Consider the following 17,644-nt stretch of genomic DNA (forward strand, 5'->3'; position numbering starts at 1 on the left):
GGGACGCTAAACTGAGAATAAACTCAACTCAATTGATCTTGTGATATTTACTTTGGTGTGTGATGTCCGCGTCTCATTTACTATTATTTCTTCAACGAAACAAATTTTATTGTCGACAGCAATTAACGCATCTTAAATTTTACTGTGGACCGTCCATGATATACACAAGCCTGGCGTGGTAAACTATAAAGACGTAGACAACCACATTTGCGTAACACTGTAACGATTCGGTTTTGATCATCGCACATTGTTATTCAGGTTGCACTCAGCTAACTGTGTCCAATCATGATTCAATTGCTTTGCTTTTAATAATAATTCATTTATTTCTCTTGTTTTCATTCTTGACTTCAATAACCTCATTCCAGTGCTTAGCTATTTGTGTGTTGAATTTTTACATTATCCTTGCTAAAGCTGTTTTGTTAACTATGTATTATTGACCATCTTGGTTTAAATTCACTTTTTCTTGCGCATGAACAAACGTTCAAGTATTAAAATTTAGGTAATTAAGCCACAATTGAAATTCCTATTAATGTTTATGTAATTACGTGCAACAGACGAAACCTAAGAAAGCTGGAGTGTGAGCCACAATATTTACGGTTCTAGCAAAGCTTGAAATGTCTTTGTAGTTTAGTTTTTCTCTTGAAATCATTGTTAGACAGAGGGTCATTTCATTTAATATGTGCTTGGATATGGAACTTGATATTTTATAATTTTAATACTATTAACCAAAATTTTTCTGCTTATTTATGTTTATTTCTCTTTTGTTTTTCTATCCACTTGTCAAATCACTAGACAAGCAGGAAGAGAATAGTATTATGTCTACAAATGTGAATAATGTTGTTTGTGTCCACTGTATAATATCTACGTCATGTAATACTATGTATGCAACAAATTATAACAAACTAACAACTTCCTACTTACTAATGCTCATGAACGTGTTTGTCTGAAACAATTTTCTGCACACTTCAAGTTGTTGGATTTGAGACACTATACGCAGTACTTTCCACGTTTTCAGTAATATCTCATCCGTGGTATATGAACTGATAACTTTCTATTCTCAAGTCATTTGGTCTCTGTAACCTTATTGCTAGCAGACCAACACCACAGTTTTCAGAGCCAAGCCGCAACGTGAACTCTGCGCTCTACCCTTTAAGAAGTAACACTCTCAACTACCATTTATCCAATATCTAAGTTCTACTGAAAAAAAATCCAGTGGATTTCGCGTCGAGTTTCATTATCGCTATTGTGAGTTACCAGGTTGTTACCAGGTTCAAAAGAGTTGAGTTGATTTTGAGTTTAACGTTCCTTTTCAGCAGCGATGCTACATGAGACGTGGACCTACTGATTAACGTAGAATCTGAACCACATGAACTCCCACTCTGGAATCAAACCCGGATTTGCCACGCCAAAGGCACGTACGCTAACCGCTTAGCCACAGAGTAGCTCCAGGTTCAGTAGAAGAAAGTTATCTTCATCAATAGCAGCTCAATAAAAGAAACATGTTCCTTGTATTCACAACACTACATTACACCAAACATTCTCCATTTCCTCGATGTTCACAGGAAGATTATTTATTCACATTTTAAGTCATACTTCTGTGTGAAACAATACATATTTAACAAGAGACTTTAGGATTATCAATACTGGATTGGCAAAGAACTTGTTCTTTATGGCACTGAATATTGTCAGCGACTATGTTACGCGGGGACTGGAAGAAAGCTATGCGAGACAGTCGGATATATTCGATAAAGAAGAGAGCAAACCGAAAGTTCTCTTCAAACAAAAGCTGATGCGCGTATGCTGGGTCAAAGAGAAGTCAAAGACAGAGTCAAAGGATGAGAATCAATAACAGAAAGTCTGCTAAACAGCGAAGAACTCATTCATGGAAAACGATAAGAAGAATGATGACTGTGATATGGAGGTAACCGAAGTGAAAATTGAGCTACTCAAAAGACAGAAGAAAAGGGAGGAAAGCAAGCAAATGGATACAGAAAGAAGAGAAAATACCAACAACTAAATTAGACTGGACGAATGTGAAACCCAAAAGAGTTGAGAAACTCGAGAAGGAAGGTTGTTCTGAGAAGAAGAACGAAGAGAACAAAATTGATGAAGTTTTTTTTTTAAGTTTTACTCCTATGATTATGCTCTGAGAATAAGAGAAGATAGTGAAGATGTTGATGTACGAAATACGGAATAGAGAACACGGGAGAACCCCGAGAAAACCTACCAAACAGCGCCTGTTCACCAAAAATATCATTTAGTGCGACCTGGGATCGAAGCAGGAACCCCACACATCAGATAAGAAGAGAGAGAAAGAAGCATTGCAAGAAGAAAGGAAGAAAATACGGAAGTGAAGGAGCATAGAAAACGCCTTAGGAAGAAGTGGAAAAGGATTAAAGAATATACCGTTGCTTGTCGGAAGATTAGGACCAGAGAATTTAGCCAGTACGAAACTGAGATTAACTGGAAGTCGTGGAAAACAAAAGTACATATAAAAATTTGGCCTGGAAAACAAAATGGTCGAAGGTAATTATGAACTTCCCAAAACGTATGTTTACGTTAACTGTTCTTGTGTTATTTACTTTGATGTGTGATGTTCGCTTCTCATTTACTGTTATTTGTTTGTTAAGTTATTTTATGATGAAAAGGAACTGGTGTATGAACAATTGAGTCTTTATTTATTTAAATTAATAATTTTTTTTATCAAAGTCTATCGCATAAAATTTTCTTTAATAGATTGAAGAAAAAACTTAACACAGGTGGATGTAATATTTTCACAGGAATTCCTTTTTTATTAGATGTAATTTAACGAATTTAACCATATTTAAAAGAATCTATCACAGAAAAACATTTCCGAAGGGAGCTCATGTAGTTCGCATCCCACGTTAAGCTGTAGATCCACGCCTCCATATAGCCTCGCTGCTGAGCAGGACGCTAAAACTCTAATCTAACCAACCAACAGGAAAAAAAAAAAAAACTTGTATTGAGGAATTCAACTGAAACACATTGACGTAAATGGAAATCAACTAACTACATAGTACATTAAAAGAATTACCAGGGAAAGAACAAAATAGGTTCTGGGAGTGGTTTAACACTGGATATAAGACATTATGACATCAAGAAGTAGCTAGGAGATCAACCAAACCCTAATAGTTCTGATTTTGTTTCTCGGGGATTTCTCACTTTCCTACCTTGCCTATAACTCAATTAGTCCCTTTTGGTATTTAATTTTTCGCTCTACGAGGACGATATGGGTTTCTACGCCACAAACAATGCAACACATAAATCACAGTGAACATTAAAAGTAGGCACCACTTCTAGCGTTATTAATACCGCCTCAATATTCAGCTCTAAGTACAACTGACAGCCATTCCGACTTTTGGATTCAATTTAAGTTTAGCTTTCTTTTCGGCAGTGAGGCCATACGAGTCGTGGACCTGCACCTTAACGTGGGATTCGCATCACATGATCTGCCGTCTGGAATCGAACCGGCCGAAGATGCGTACGTTAACCATACAGCTACGATGGACCTTCATTCTGATCATTTACAATGGATATACGATATTGAAGTGTATAGCTTCCGATCTCATTAAAGCGGAAAAGTCAGATAAAAAGTGGAAGAATATCTTCATCGGAATATTGTGAAGAACCGAATTTATTTAAAGTGTGGAATTTGAAAGTGTTAGTTTCAGCGAGTAATGCTGGTGCTGAATGAACATTTTCGCCAATATGATCCATAGCATTCGAGTGAGGATTCGCTTAAGCTGGACGTGTGAAATTCGGTATTTAAATTATTAACTAAAAGAAAGGGAACATGTGTCTTGAGAGTCTTCGAAAATTCTAGAGGGGAAAGAGGGCAACTTTTACAGCATTCAAATACCAGATTCCTCATTCAGGTAAGAACCATACACGAGGATTAGTTTCTCAAGTTAAAAGTGTCAAATTCAAAATCACTGTAATATTGATGATCTCGGTTTTGTATTCATTAATCTTCATTCTTCTCATGCGAAGAAGGGTATTTCCGCTAGCATTAAAGTATTGAATTTGGAAACCAATGGTTAACACCCAAGAATTACTAACACGTCCAAACTACACGGATAAGTCGTAAGTCTTGCAATATTCTGGTACATAAAATATCTGTATTTGTTACAATACAATGAAACCTAGTACATTGCATTAACATTCAATATATAGGCCCTCGTGTTGAACTGTTTGCACTTTACTGCGAGTTGTTACATTCCACGCCAATACCAAGTCTTGTTCTCAGAGGCAAAGAAATCAGTCATTGGTTTTCCACCTTCTGCAGGCTGGAGAAGCATCGTGATTTCACGAAGTGCTCTATAAACCAAATCACAAAGTCACCCAAAGGGGTAAGATCAGGACTATATGCTAGGTGCGCCAACACTTCGATGCCTTTTTTTTTCTGAGTCAAGTATGGTTTTGCGTTTTCCTGTTGCTGCAGCGCGCGCTTTCGGATCTGTAGTTCCTAAACGGAGTATTTTGTCCTTCCTCCAACTCATTACTACTAATTGTACAGATAAATTGTATTAAGATTTTGTTTGATGAGAATGAATCATCGACGCAAACCTACAGTTTTTAGGATTTTTGCAAAAACCATATCATTAACATTTTAATTAATCTTAGCCGATTATATCTTTAAGTTATTTTGAAAGGTCATATATCTGATATTCTGGAGACCCCGATAGCAGAACATGCCGCGATCTGTGATGTGTTCGCAGAAAATTTGCCGCGCCTGTGCAGAAAAATTACCAGAGGGAAAAAATAGCCAAGAGAAAAGTATAAAAACACGCATGCTATGTGTAGATGTCTTAAATGTACGGACGACTCGCATAAATATAGTTTGAACTGTTTTTTACCTCCCGTAAAGCGTATTTTTAACAATCACAAGTGTTTGTTCTGCCGAAACTGATTCCGGAGATTTCCGAGGCAAATACTCTGTTGTAGTAAAGCTAATGATGTTTTGTTTGAGTATACCATTGTCTGAGGCCATATGTGAAAGCTTGTGTTCAGTGGTTACAAATGAGATGGAGAAAAGGCCAGCGGAAAAGAATGGACTTTGTGATGATATTGGTACAACAAATCAGCTTACATACATTAAATGAACTCCCATCAAGAAAGAAAAAAAATCCTTAAAGCTCCTCTCATTACAATATACAGTGTATCGTATCATAAATATTTTAAATCTGCTTCATTTAGCGGAACTCTTTCAAAAAATGTGACGTCACAAGTTGTAACTCGAACTAGGGATACGGCTGAAAACTGTTTCCCATGCTTCAAGTAATACTGTAATAAAAACATGATTGTATTATCGATTTTTTTTTATTTTGGAATTCCTGCAGAAAATTTTTGACTCAAAAAGCACATCGCAGAAAGACAAAAAAAAAAAAAAAAAGTTCTGCCATCGGGCAGGAAATCTTTATATTATATTCAGACTATCATTTTCAAGTAAGATGGCTCTTTCACTGCCATTGTTATTCAAGGTATTACCGCAGCGTAAATACTGGATCGGAGAATTACTTAGCTACCTTCGTCATTTAACAGATCGATTACCTTTACACACACACACACAAGTACTGGGACAAACGAAACCTGCCAAGTTAGGACAACGACGGCCAAAACTTAACTAATATTACTTCGATGGACTATAAAAAAAATCATTACGATACTAAATGCAGTAATATAAATTTCCAGCAAAAAACAACTGATGACTTAGATTCATTCACTTATGCAACATTCGATTATGAAACGTTCTGAATGTGGTTTAAACTACATTATTTCAACCTTACAAGTGATCCCCTCATCATAAATGACTACTGGTCAGGGGTTGGCAAAAATAAATAAATAAAATAATTGAAAAAAACAAAAAAAAAAAAAAAAACATCTTTTGGGTTTAAATAACTTGCTCTATATATTTATATTACATATGGACAGAAATAGGTTTGTTTCACCTTGGTGTTATTATGCAACAACGGGGTTATGCTGGAATGGGTCACATATCCTTAAAGCGGAATCCAAAACGCTTCTCGGCTTACATCCGTGAGAAATTGTTCTCCATTTGGACTCAAAACCGAGACTAATTGGCCACAAATGCAATGAGTCTGTCGACTCGCTCACGAAGGACCCCTGATAAAAATACGTTGCACTGATTTTACATACTTGTTAATATAATTTTCAAGAATCATTTCAGAAGGACAAAAAGACAAACAGTCGCATAAATGAAATCATTCTACAGAATTATATACAAATCGGGGAACTCCCGCCTTAGCCATTGGGAAAATCCTGTTATTACTTTAAATACAAAGCAATAATGGAAAAATCCCATTATTACTTTAAATTCAAAGCAATAACGGAAAAATCCCATTATTGCTTGGCATGTAAAATTTTATGGTCAACGTATCATAATTAGTATAGTACTTTCGCTATCCTTATATACAGTTGCTGTCCAACACCGACACACCATGGGTGATGGAGGATGTCATCAAACTCAGTATGTAGGCTTATTTATGGCTGGAAAGAAAGAAAAGTCTGTGAGGGTGACAGTTCTGTTGTTGCCTCATTTTCCTTTTTGTTATTTCTTGATTTTTTTTTAACCACTGCATTAAAACGTAATAACTCAGGGGAAACATTTATGCTTGTGTTATATTACTCTAGTTTCGCGACAAATACGTTTATTATGTTTGAGTTACGGAAAGTAAAAGATAAGTGTTGTGGAAAGGATGTAAAAAGAACAAAAAAAAAAAAGTCAATGTTAGATCCCTTTCTTGACAATTTGGAACGACATAGGGGACGTTGTACAAGCATTGACGGATGAGTGTTGCCAGCGGGAGGGTTGTTCGTTGTCGTTTTTGGGTGCGGTTTTGTGTGTTTTTTTTTTTTCTGGGGGGTGGGGAAAGGGACCGTGCCTTTGAGTTTCTGAAATCGTATATCAGGAAAGCGAACGTAGTATACACTAAAACTGAGGTATTAAACTACAAATTTAGTATGTAAATTCAATTAATCATTCAATTAAATTAAAACTGAAAGTCCAATCTAAGTTAATATCCGAAGCTACGTAGGCAGTAGATAAATTTTGCCAATTTCTATCAATATATTTAAGTAACCTTGGTTTCTTTCATAAAACAACAGGCATCCAAGCAAGAACAAATATACAATTTGGTTTCGTTTCGTATATTTAGGCTTAACATCCTTATGTAATACCTAGATTATTAAGAAGACTCGCTTAAAGTTACATCTGAATCATTACTTGGTTTACACTTGAAATAAGAGTTGTTGTTCGACTGGGAATTGAATACGGGGCAACTTGATTAAAAGGTGAGGAGGTAAAACTAATGTAGATGGTTTGATATGTAGAAACGTCAGCATGAAGTTCATACGGTTTAAAGCTTTATATATATATATATATAAAACGAGCTGGTTTAAACCAGCCAACCAAGCTTCTGGTTCATCGAGACAACTTACGAAAAGCTTAAACTGCGAAACAATTGCAACGTTTTCGGTATCTACAAGTTGAGGTAATTTAATTTTGAAAAAAAAAAAAAAAAAAAAAAAAAGTGCTGACGACAGAAGGAACATTAATTCTAAGTAATTTAGAGCTTAAATATCAGGAGAAAATTGAAGCACATACTGAAAAAAAAACCTAAAAGAATCGTCTTATAAAATATTCCCCCAAAAAGAGTGAATAGTTTTTGAGTGACATAAAAGGAAAAAAGAAATTAAATTAAATATTCCATGATTATGCCCTTTAGGATAAGGGAGACGGATGATTAAGATAAGTGAATGAAGATGGAATAACTGGTGGAATAAGAATGTGAAAAATGGGAGACTCCGAGAAAACCCAGGAACACGAGATTGTCTATCAGAGACTTACTTAGCCGAGGATCGAACCAGGCATTCCACACACTAGAGGTAAGCACTCTACTACTAACCCATCGTGTCTTCCCGAAAAAAGAAAAGAAGAAGAAAAAAAACGAGATAGACTAAAAGCATCAAGCGCTTTTCCTATGACAGTGAAGGCTAAAGTGTTTTGAATACTAGGGAAGTTGCTAGCTAGAACTGACTCAATATTCGTACACAAATTAACGGACAGCACCCGCCGAAACATGTTCGAAGCACTAGCGTTGGTATTTCCTTGCTTCTTCTTCCTCATTTCCTTTGTGGCGACATACCTAGTAAAACTGGAAAGTCGTTAAAAAGCTAATGTTTCTTGTATCGCCATTTAACTTACCCGTACCTCGTAAATGTCAACAGCGCTTGTCCCTGCAGCTTCGCTGGCCCAAACAGAGTATTACTCGCTCGCCTTCACTCGCTTTTGCTCTCTACGATGCGCCGTAAAAGAAATCCCTTTGATCAACTATACCTAGTAAATAGGGTTGGTAACTCCTAAAAAATAAAATCACCGATACCCGCTCATAATCCCCAAAGCAGATTAAGAATAATTGTAAATTTTGAAACATTGTTGAGTCTGACAAAAATACTGGTCTACCGGTAAAATACCAACCAGTTGGCAACCCTACAACTGTACAATCAACAACAGAATAGAAGCTTTCAAGACATTATGTGACGCTTTTCTTCAAAAACGCTTGTCATGGACCCACATTTTAACCTGCAGTACTTATTGAGGTATCATCATTGCGCCCAATGCACATATTCTGTAAAAGCATACCATATCCTGTAATTAACAAACAAAACAAACAAACTTAACTTACTGGCTTACTTTTGGCGCACCACTAAAAAGAATTGTTGGAAAATTATAATTCTTTTACTATATTTCCTATTGTCCCCAATCCCATATCTCACTTGGCATAGATAAAATTCAAGGGAATCACCAGAAGGAACCATCGAAAATTCGCATTCTCTCACAAATTTGCGTATAAATACGGATTCCAGATGTGGCATAAAAACCACGATGCAAAACCACAAACCAACCTGTGCTAGGTGACGACTGAGAAGCACGCTCTAATCGAGTCTGGGCAGGCGAAGTTGGTGAGCCCGCGACATACTGCGCGAGTGTGTCCAAAGGGAGAACGCGCGTCAGCGATGGTGTGTATGTGCGTAGCGAGGGTAGTGAAAAGAACTGGCATTTGGCAAATGGGTTAAGTTTAGAGTTACCCCTCCGCTTTTTATAAATATCAGGAAAATTTACAGGAGAAATGAGGTAAGAAATGATAATTTGAAGTTTTTATTTGATGTTTAGGAATGTAAATTCGGCAGGAAAGAGTTATGTTTAATACGAGAAAAGGTATATGAAAGTTAATACTATTTGCCGGATGCGGAAACATTCGCGGAAGGTTTCACCAGCATGGTATTGTAAAATATGGCGAATAGGTGTAACGGATGCGCAAAAATAATGAAAACCTTTTAAATTTTTGTGAAGCCCACGGAGTACTGAAGTTAAGTGAAATGTAACAATTTTTAATACTTTAAGCACTGTTTTTTGTATGTTGCAAAGTCCAAGGGCAACTCTGGACTGGAGGGGGAACTCTAAACTTAAGCCTGGCAAATATACGAGTTTCAATAGCACCTGTCATAGTTTCAGGCTAGTAACGTTCCACTCGTAAAATAAAATATAGCTTCTGTACACTGTGCAGAAATATACCACTGGTGGAAAATAGCATCTAATAGAGTAATCTTTCATATGCACTCACTTTATCCGTCGTAAAGCACTTGAAATGATTTTACTTTAGTAATTCTTCACTTGTAAACCTAAAATACAGCGGTATTACTTTCTATTTAATTGTCACCTGCAGAAATTTGCTCCTTATGAACATGTTTTCTCATGCAAAGCATTGAATTTTACTGAAAATCTTCCAAAATGTGGTGAGGCGAAACTACACCAAATTTAATTTTTCACGAATTATTGTTGATAATTTCCAATTTTGCTTATGACAACTAAGGTATTGACATGTCACTCAGAAAAAAAATACTTTGCAAAAGCATATAATCAAAGAAAGAAATTAATTTCTAAACAACTATAGGCCTATTGTCTTCCCTTTTAAATTAACCCATATTAACCCATTACGCCTTTGTGAATTAATGTACTTGTCTCACCTGCGGTTTCTTCAATTTACACCTAAACTAATTCACGCCGCACTATATCGTATAAGTTTCACAAAATTTTCAAATTTAAAAAGAAAGAAGACTTCAAAAAATTGTTGTAAAATAGTACAAGGTAAAATATTTTGACATTCTTCAGACACTTCACAAAACATTCACAACAATTGAAATTATTAAGAAAGTCCTTAAATATCATCATAAACTATATCAGGTTCACAACTTACAATACAATGTTTATATTCCTTCTCTTGGCAATTGTCAATTTAACTCATCTTCCTGTCAGCCTTCACCATATGCAGAGACCAAGGCTACACGGGGAGGGCAAGAGCAAATAGCAGCAGCTAAGCAACAGCCTAGCAACACAGTGTTGGTCGCTCGATTTGGCTTGCATAAAATATCTCTCGATAAAATAAATTCCCTCAAAAACTGTATGTAAACGAGAAAGACTTAGGCCTCATTCTGTATCAACTTTCTCAAATATGGCGAGGAAGCCTAATGCAATGAAAAACATGCAAAAGTCAATTATAACATAACCGTTATGCCCACTATCGCAAGCTGAAGCGCACATTTTCATTCTGTTGACTCAAACCGGAACAGATAAAATATCGTGACTCAACTTCGCGATCAAAACCAAACGCATTTTTCCTTCTCGGTTCGGAATTTTACTTTTGCTTTGAATTAAATGTGTCACTGTTAGTCTCATAGTAGATAATATTTAATGCCGTTTGTTGGAAACTCAGTGATCACGCAAGTCAATTTACAATTGGGGCTTTTATCTGTCTCATCATCTCGGGAAGCAATTAAAATATTTGATATGAATTTTGAGCTTGAGTATCTACCGCAAGTTGGTCTTTTATTATTTCACTTTCACTAAAATGTACTTCAAAAATAGAGGATTCAAAATGTACTCCAAATATAGAACACCTAACGAGCCCTTAAAGCTAAGGCACACATAATAAATAAGTATTCTCGTCTCTGAAGAAACGCGTTTAAAATAAATTGTCTCAAATCTCAGCATTTTGGTAAATTACGCTTCTAAATAGGAGAGGTAGAGCAATTTCTATATTTAATTTCCCCATTTTATATTCCTAAAATAATAAAAGTGAAAAACGGTTGAACCATTTAAAATGAATATTCGAATCCCCTATAGCATTTGGGTCGACCCAGTGTTACGCTGTATAGCAATACAAGTTTAGAAGTAGTGATCTATAATTTATACGAGATATTTTTTTTTCTCTATCCCATATCACAAAGTAACTATGAAATACTATGGTAAGATTTCCCGTTTACCTGCTGACATTTTCCCTTTAGCTTACTTCACAAATTTCCCTTTACGAAAAATCACATGATAAGTTGTAAGGAAATTACTGGAGAAGCAGTTGTCAAGGTCTCTTTCCAGTCAGGACCTTCAGCCGTGCGTACCCTGTAACCTCACAGCCAGAGAATATGAAAGTACTATACGTACGTTGATAAAACCTTTCAGAATTGTTTGTTTCGTATTTTCTATCTTCCATTTAATATGGTAAAACGCTTAAGATCTAATAGGATTATTATTCATTTATGTTAAGTGTAGATTTTATTGAGCGCAACATTTGCATGTAACATATTTTTCAAAATTGCAGCAGGAATGAAAAGAGTGCTCAACAACCTCTCATTAAAAACTAGAGGGCACAATATGATCCCGTTCCTGTGTCCGTTATGTTCGTTATTTGCTGTAGCATGCTCTGTAGCCATGGTTGCCTGTGAATGGAGGCAGGAAAGAAGTTGTCCCCTGGATTTTCGAAGGGTGTTCATTTCTTGGAAATACATATCAAAACTTGCTCTTAAATACTGCAGTACTTAGGGTCTAATATACTTATATTAAATACTATAGTCCATTTAATATAGTTAGCAAGGATATGTATTATATAATTGTTATTATATATGATGTATTAGCGTCAATTACACTCTTCGCTGGGTTAAAATAAGAAAAATTAGTACGAGTAATATTCCGGTAGTCAGTCACTTTTCACTATTCCTGAAGAGATCTCTGATAGACGATGCTTTCTGTCTTGCATTGTTCAACCAGAACATACAGATCTTCGGGACTTCCAACTCGAGACATTGCCATATAGAGTTGGCCGTGGGAAAAGCAAGGGATTCTTTTCCCCTCCCCCAATTTGCGGGGCTGAATTTGGATTTACACGGCATAGGAAGTGTCACTGTTCCTCTCAGTGACCCCGGAAACTACGGATTCGACCTAATATGCCATTTTCCATTATTTTTATATATCTCCACTTCCTCCTCTCCAAGTTGCGATGCTCAATTTGGATTTAAACATATCGGAAGTGCCAGTGTTAATCTCAGCAACCCCGAAAACTATGGATTTGATACTAATATCAGTCCTTTTCGATCATTTTCATATATCTGCCCCTTCCCATTGAGCTACCGTGCCCTCATGTGACTGTGCCTGTATGTCGGTCTTTTGCCTCCCTTGGAAACGGTCTTTGCTCTCTTGGGATCGGTCTTTTCTCATTAAATCGGTCACCCTCTTGGAAAAATCCTGCGGGTCTCTCTCTCCGTAGGTTATACATATAAAGAATCCACAAGGATCAAAGCATGCAATTATTCTTATTCAATGTTCTTATTTCTTTTGAGTTTCTGGTGAACTTCGTTACATTTTTCTTTAAACAACGAAGTCAAAGAAAAATATGTACAGTACATAATGCATTCGCTGTTTTATACTCTAGAGTCTCGCAAATGCGACTTAATGTGGGTTCAGAGGGTGACGAGTTACCGAAAATGTCGAGTTTTACGAAAATAGGGGTTGTTATTCACAACTGAATATATTTTACAATACATTCTACTACTCCTCTACCTAAAATAAATGCTAAGAGTTTTAAAAAATTATGAATCTGAAGAAATGACTAGTTCTTTGTATAAAGAAATCTGGTGATGGTGGATTGTCTCTCATATTCATTTCGTCTTCGTTCGCACTAGCAACGTTATTTCAGATTTTGCTTGGAAAGAGGTCAGAACAGCTCGTAAAACTCTCGATTAGTCTCGAATGACTTTAAAATCTTTGCATATTTTCTAGATAAAATTATTTTAAAGAAAATATTTGCTTAAAACCAGCTACCTACCTTAAAATCAACACCAGTATTTATTACTTGAAAAAGGACAGAATGCGTAAACTTAATAGTTAAACTTTCGATAACAAGCTTTAATTTTAATCTTATTTCAATTAATTAATATAATAATTTATATAGTGATACTTTACAGTACTACAAACGTCTATCCAGATACCTAACTTGTACAAAACTGTAGCGATAAAGTGAATTTCATAAACTCTCTGAGTGAGTAATTGACAGTCTATAGTAATTTAAGATAGCTATAGTTATTGTCTTTTCGTTCCTATGAACGCAAAAGTGTAAATAATAATTTCTGGGTATTCACTCCCCCAACTATTTTGAGGCTTTAATGTGTTTTAGCTTATCATGAGTTATGGGAAATGTATAAGTAACGTTAGTTGTGTATCATATATTATGATACGAAGGTGGAGGTTTGTGTTCAATTGGTCCTCACACCGTGAGTTGAATGCGAATGGAGATAAGGCGAAGGTCAGTTGTTGGTGTGGGTATATCCAACATACTACCTTGTTGTGGCACTTCAGTTACACCGTGAACTTGAGTAAGGACAGAGTGAACTGGGACCTCCACAGAACTTCATAAGGGCGTGTATGCTGTACGAGTTCAAACTGGGGTCAAACGCCGCTGCAGCGGAGCGGAAGATATGCCAGGCCTTTGGTGAGGGTGTCGTGACTACGCGGACAGAGCAGTGTTGGTTTAACATGTTTAAGGACGGTGATGAAACACTCGAAGACGCACCATGTGCCGAAGACCAACACATGTACACTCCGCATCAAAAAATTGGGACAGCTAACGCCGTGCAGTTAGGCCACCCAATATACACCTTCTTATCCCATAATCGTGTCAGGTAAAGAGACCCCCTCTCTCTCCTCCTTTCTTCTCTCCTATGCTAAAATTAGTTAACAACATGAGCGAAATTTTTATTTCAATCTACACATGTATTAGTTTCGATAAAATGAAATAACAAAAATGAGAAGAAACAAGATTCATAAGTTGATGTAGGGAGAAACTGAAACACAAACAATGAAAAATTGAAGCCAATGAATATCTATTACACAGAGATTGAGAAATGAGGCAGAGAGAGAGAAGAGGAGAGAAGAAAAAAAAGAAAAGGGAGAACAGATAAAACTGGAATTCAAACGTAGTAAGAAAAGAACCTAACATTATAAAGTTCCGTTTCCAACAGTAATATAGCAAGTTCCGAAATCCAACAGTAATATAGAAATAACGCTTGTTTTTACATATTTTTCAGAACTATTCGAATACATAGAGGAGGCTTTAAACATTCATTATGTCACTTTCATAATGGATAGCATACTCAATTTCCAGTAGGGGGCGCGGTGGCTCAGTGGTAGAGCGTTCACCTCTGGTGCTTGGGGTCCCGGTTTCGATCCCAGCCCCCAAATGTGAACTTTGTGGTGGACAAACAGCGTGCTCGTGGGTTTTTTCGGGGTTCTTCCGTTTCCTCTCACTTTCTTCATTACACCATTTCACACATCTCTCAACATCATCGTCTCCTTTAGCCTAACCGGCATAACCGTAGGACGTAAAACTCAAAGATTTCATTTTCATTTCAATTTCAAGTAGAATTGTAGATATCCGAGACTCATCTAGGATGTCAAAAGTTTAACACACATGCTTTGTTTCCGCGTGGTTCGATTGCCAATTCGGTAGTGTTCATTAGACGTATTGTCCCAAAATACATTCTAATATACCCAGTAGATACCGTTGGTCATATCCTTTATTTCAGACTACTAATGCAAACTGAACAAAAAAAGCAAAAAGAAAAAAACCGAAAAGAAAAGAAAAGAGAAAGAAAGAAAGATAAAATAAAGAGTTCTATTTTACTGCGAAATTTCTATCAGAAATACCCTATATTAAAAGCCCAGACTGTATCGTAACGAAAAGTTACTAATGTTGGAAAGAAAAGTTTATGTTCCTCATAGATGTAGCATGTTTCAAATTTCAACGTGAAAAAACACATTGAATTATAAGATGGAAACAATTTTGTGTCGAACTAAAATTTTGTTTTCAAATAACCAAAGAGGTTGCCATTTTCTAGTCTTTTCCGAAGATTTATCTGTTCCGAACATCCAGCATTGATTTAATTTCACTCTTAAAAAATCCCTTTTCAAAAGTTTTGCACCCTCTGAAGCAGCCCCGGATAAAAATATACGACCCAAATGTTCCTAAGAAGTATTATGGGATATAGGCTATGTAGTTATGATGGAATAGAATATTTACCAATATCCTACTCTGTGAATATATCTAAGCAAATATATAAGTAGACGATAAATAGGACAGAACATAAAAGTTTCTAACACAGTACTATTAATACGGGTATCATTATTCGTACCTCATTATTTTCAGAATAAAGCCAGCTTTGCTATGGTATCATCCCCATGTGACCATGATGTACGTGAAAAGGGAAATTGGGGATAATTCGGAAAAAAATCCTCGTAAAAATTCGTTTTTCAGAAGTTTAGCATCTTCTGAAGTAGCCGCGGATAAGAGTACAGTACCTTAATGTTTCTTTTAAAAAAAATACTATAGGAATAGGCTATGTGCGTGAGAAATTAAATTCTGAAGTATGAAGTTTGACGAGAAAACAAAATGTTTACCAATATCCTACTCTGTTAATATACCTAACCAAACCTACAAGTATGCAATAAACAGCACATCTACAGTTTTCATCGTACAAAAGTTATTCTAGTGTCTACTCATATAATTCTATACACTTAACATACATTTGCTACACCGAAATGTTAAACAGTACATTCTTTATTCTTATTTTACCAAAAGTTAACAGAAGTGTTCTTTAACATTAACGTATTTACAATCATTGTAAGATTTTTTCCCATACAATTTCAATCAAAATATTTTGATTCCTCAGTTTTCATTCTAGTATATTTTTTGTAGTCTTAAAATATGTTTGTTACATCTAAATGGTAAAGAATAGTTTCTTTGCCCTTAGTTTACATAAAATTAATGTATGTTTTTTTAAACATTAACGTATTTACGAATAGTCATTGTTACATTCCTCATCCCAAACAGATTCATTGAAAATATTTTGACAGTTTTCTGTTTGGTAAGGTCCGCAAACAGATGTGCATCATAGTCCATATCTCGTGCAACTGCACCGTTTTGTTAGGCAGGCAGTTGTATATACAATTACAGTGGAGCATACGAAGAAGACTTTCTGGTGCTACAGGTGTATCTGTCATAACAGGTATATACTGATTGTGCCATAGTTTCCACCTTCAATCAACTGCATTCATACCACTGTCATTTCCGATCCAAATTTTGATTTGGTAACAAACTCTAACGTTGTGATATTTTGTTGAGAACTCAGTAGGAGGAAGGCACTCTGGAGTCGTTTTACTGAAGAGTTGGTAGCGCAAAGAGACAAGGAAATCAGTAGATCTACTTATGCGCATAAGCAAGATAGTCATTACCTTTACCCCTAGCGAAGTTATAACAGATTTTGTTTGATATGGCAGCAGGAACACATTTCCACAGTTCTGAATCGTTTTCTCACTGCTTATGAATTTTTGGAATACTGACTTCTTGCTACACCAAATATGTGCGAAGTTGAATCATATTCTATGTAAGCACGAATGAACAACAGTTACAAATATCCATTACCACCCAGAACACGTTTCATTTCATTGATGGCATATATCTTATGAAGTGTGGACTTGTCCGAACGAAAATATAGGCCTTTATTATCAAGCTGAGCATAATAAACGAGGAGGATTAGTAAATCTGTATCCTCCTTTGTCAATGTCGTTGGATGTTGCTCTGATGACTTGACAGCTGCTTTGACAATATCTACGTCTGCATCTCCTGATACATTGGTAATACTGCAGCCCCTTTCTGCAGTTCTTCTGCCACCGTATGAAAAGTTCCCGTTTGTTGCTAGATGTGGCAAGAAAATCATCTTTTTTTTCCTACGAACTCTTTTGCTGCATTGAAGCTGATAGTGAAATGGGTGATTTGGCCCCGTCGATGATGTGTATTATCCTTCATGGAAGGACCATCTTCGTAACCGTCATAAGTAACACTTGTTTTACCATAATGTTTTTGGTGAATTCTGCGTATGAACGCGCAATGCCACCATAACTCGTGTTCTTTTTCCAAGGCAGCTGTTAAAAAAGTGAACTACCATCTAACACAATGTTCAGTTGCTGGAACCGAATCCATGATTGTTTCAATTGCTTAATAATAGTATACACCTCAATCGTATGAGTCAGTTGAGCTTTGTCACTTTTACGAAAGATTTATTTGGCGTCAAACATGGCTGCTGCAAATGGACTGAGCTCATAGATCAGTACACGCTCTAAACGAAGTTCTCCAGTTTTTGGCATAATCAAAAATCGTTGATAGAGAAGAGCAAGATCAATGGTTCTGTCTTTGTCAATTTTAATGCTGGACTCGTTGGC

General features: G+C 36.1%; 1 protein-coding gene across 4 annotated transcripts in view; it reads right to left on the minus strand.

Annotated features, from left to right (window-relative positions):
• LOC145675143 (uncharacterized) overlaps positions 1-11,491 on the minus strand; it is a 42,014-nt gene extending 30,523 nt beyond the window's left edge. Inside the window, exons 1-2 of one of the 4 annotated variants that reach the window (XM_081745517.1) lie at positions 10,299-10,566; positions 8,246-8,400 (exon numbers count right to left, since the gene is read on the minus strand). The gene's annotated coding sequence lies outside the window, so the exon portion shown is untranslated. Of the gene's footprint in view, positions 1-8,245; positions 8,401-10,068; positions 10,088-10,298; positions 10,567-11,364 lie in introns of those variants that run through there. The other 3 variants (XM_081745522.1, XM_081745513.1, XM_081745526.1) reach the window with 3 other exon arrangements.
• Positions 11,492-17,644: the final 6,153 nt, after the last annotated feature.

This window comes from Thermobia domestica, chromosome 2, assembly GCF_964235325.1.
Source record: "Thermobia domestica chromosome 2, izTheDome1.hap1.1, whole genome shotgun sequence".
Lineage (NCBI taxonomy): Eukaryota > Metazoa > Arthropoda > Insecta > Zygentoma > Lepismatidae > Thermobia > Thermobia domestica.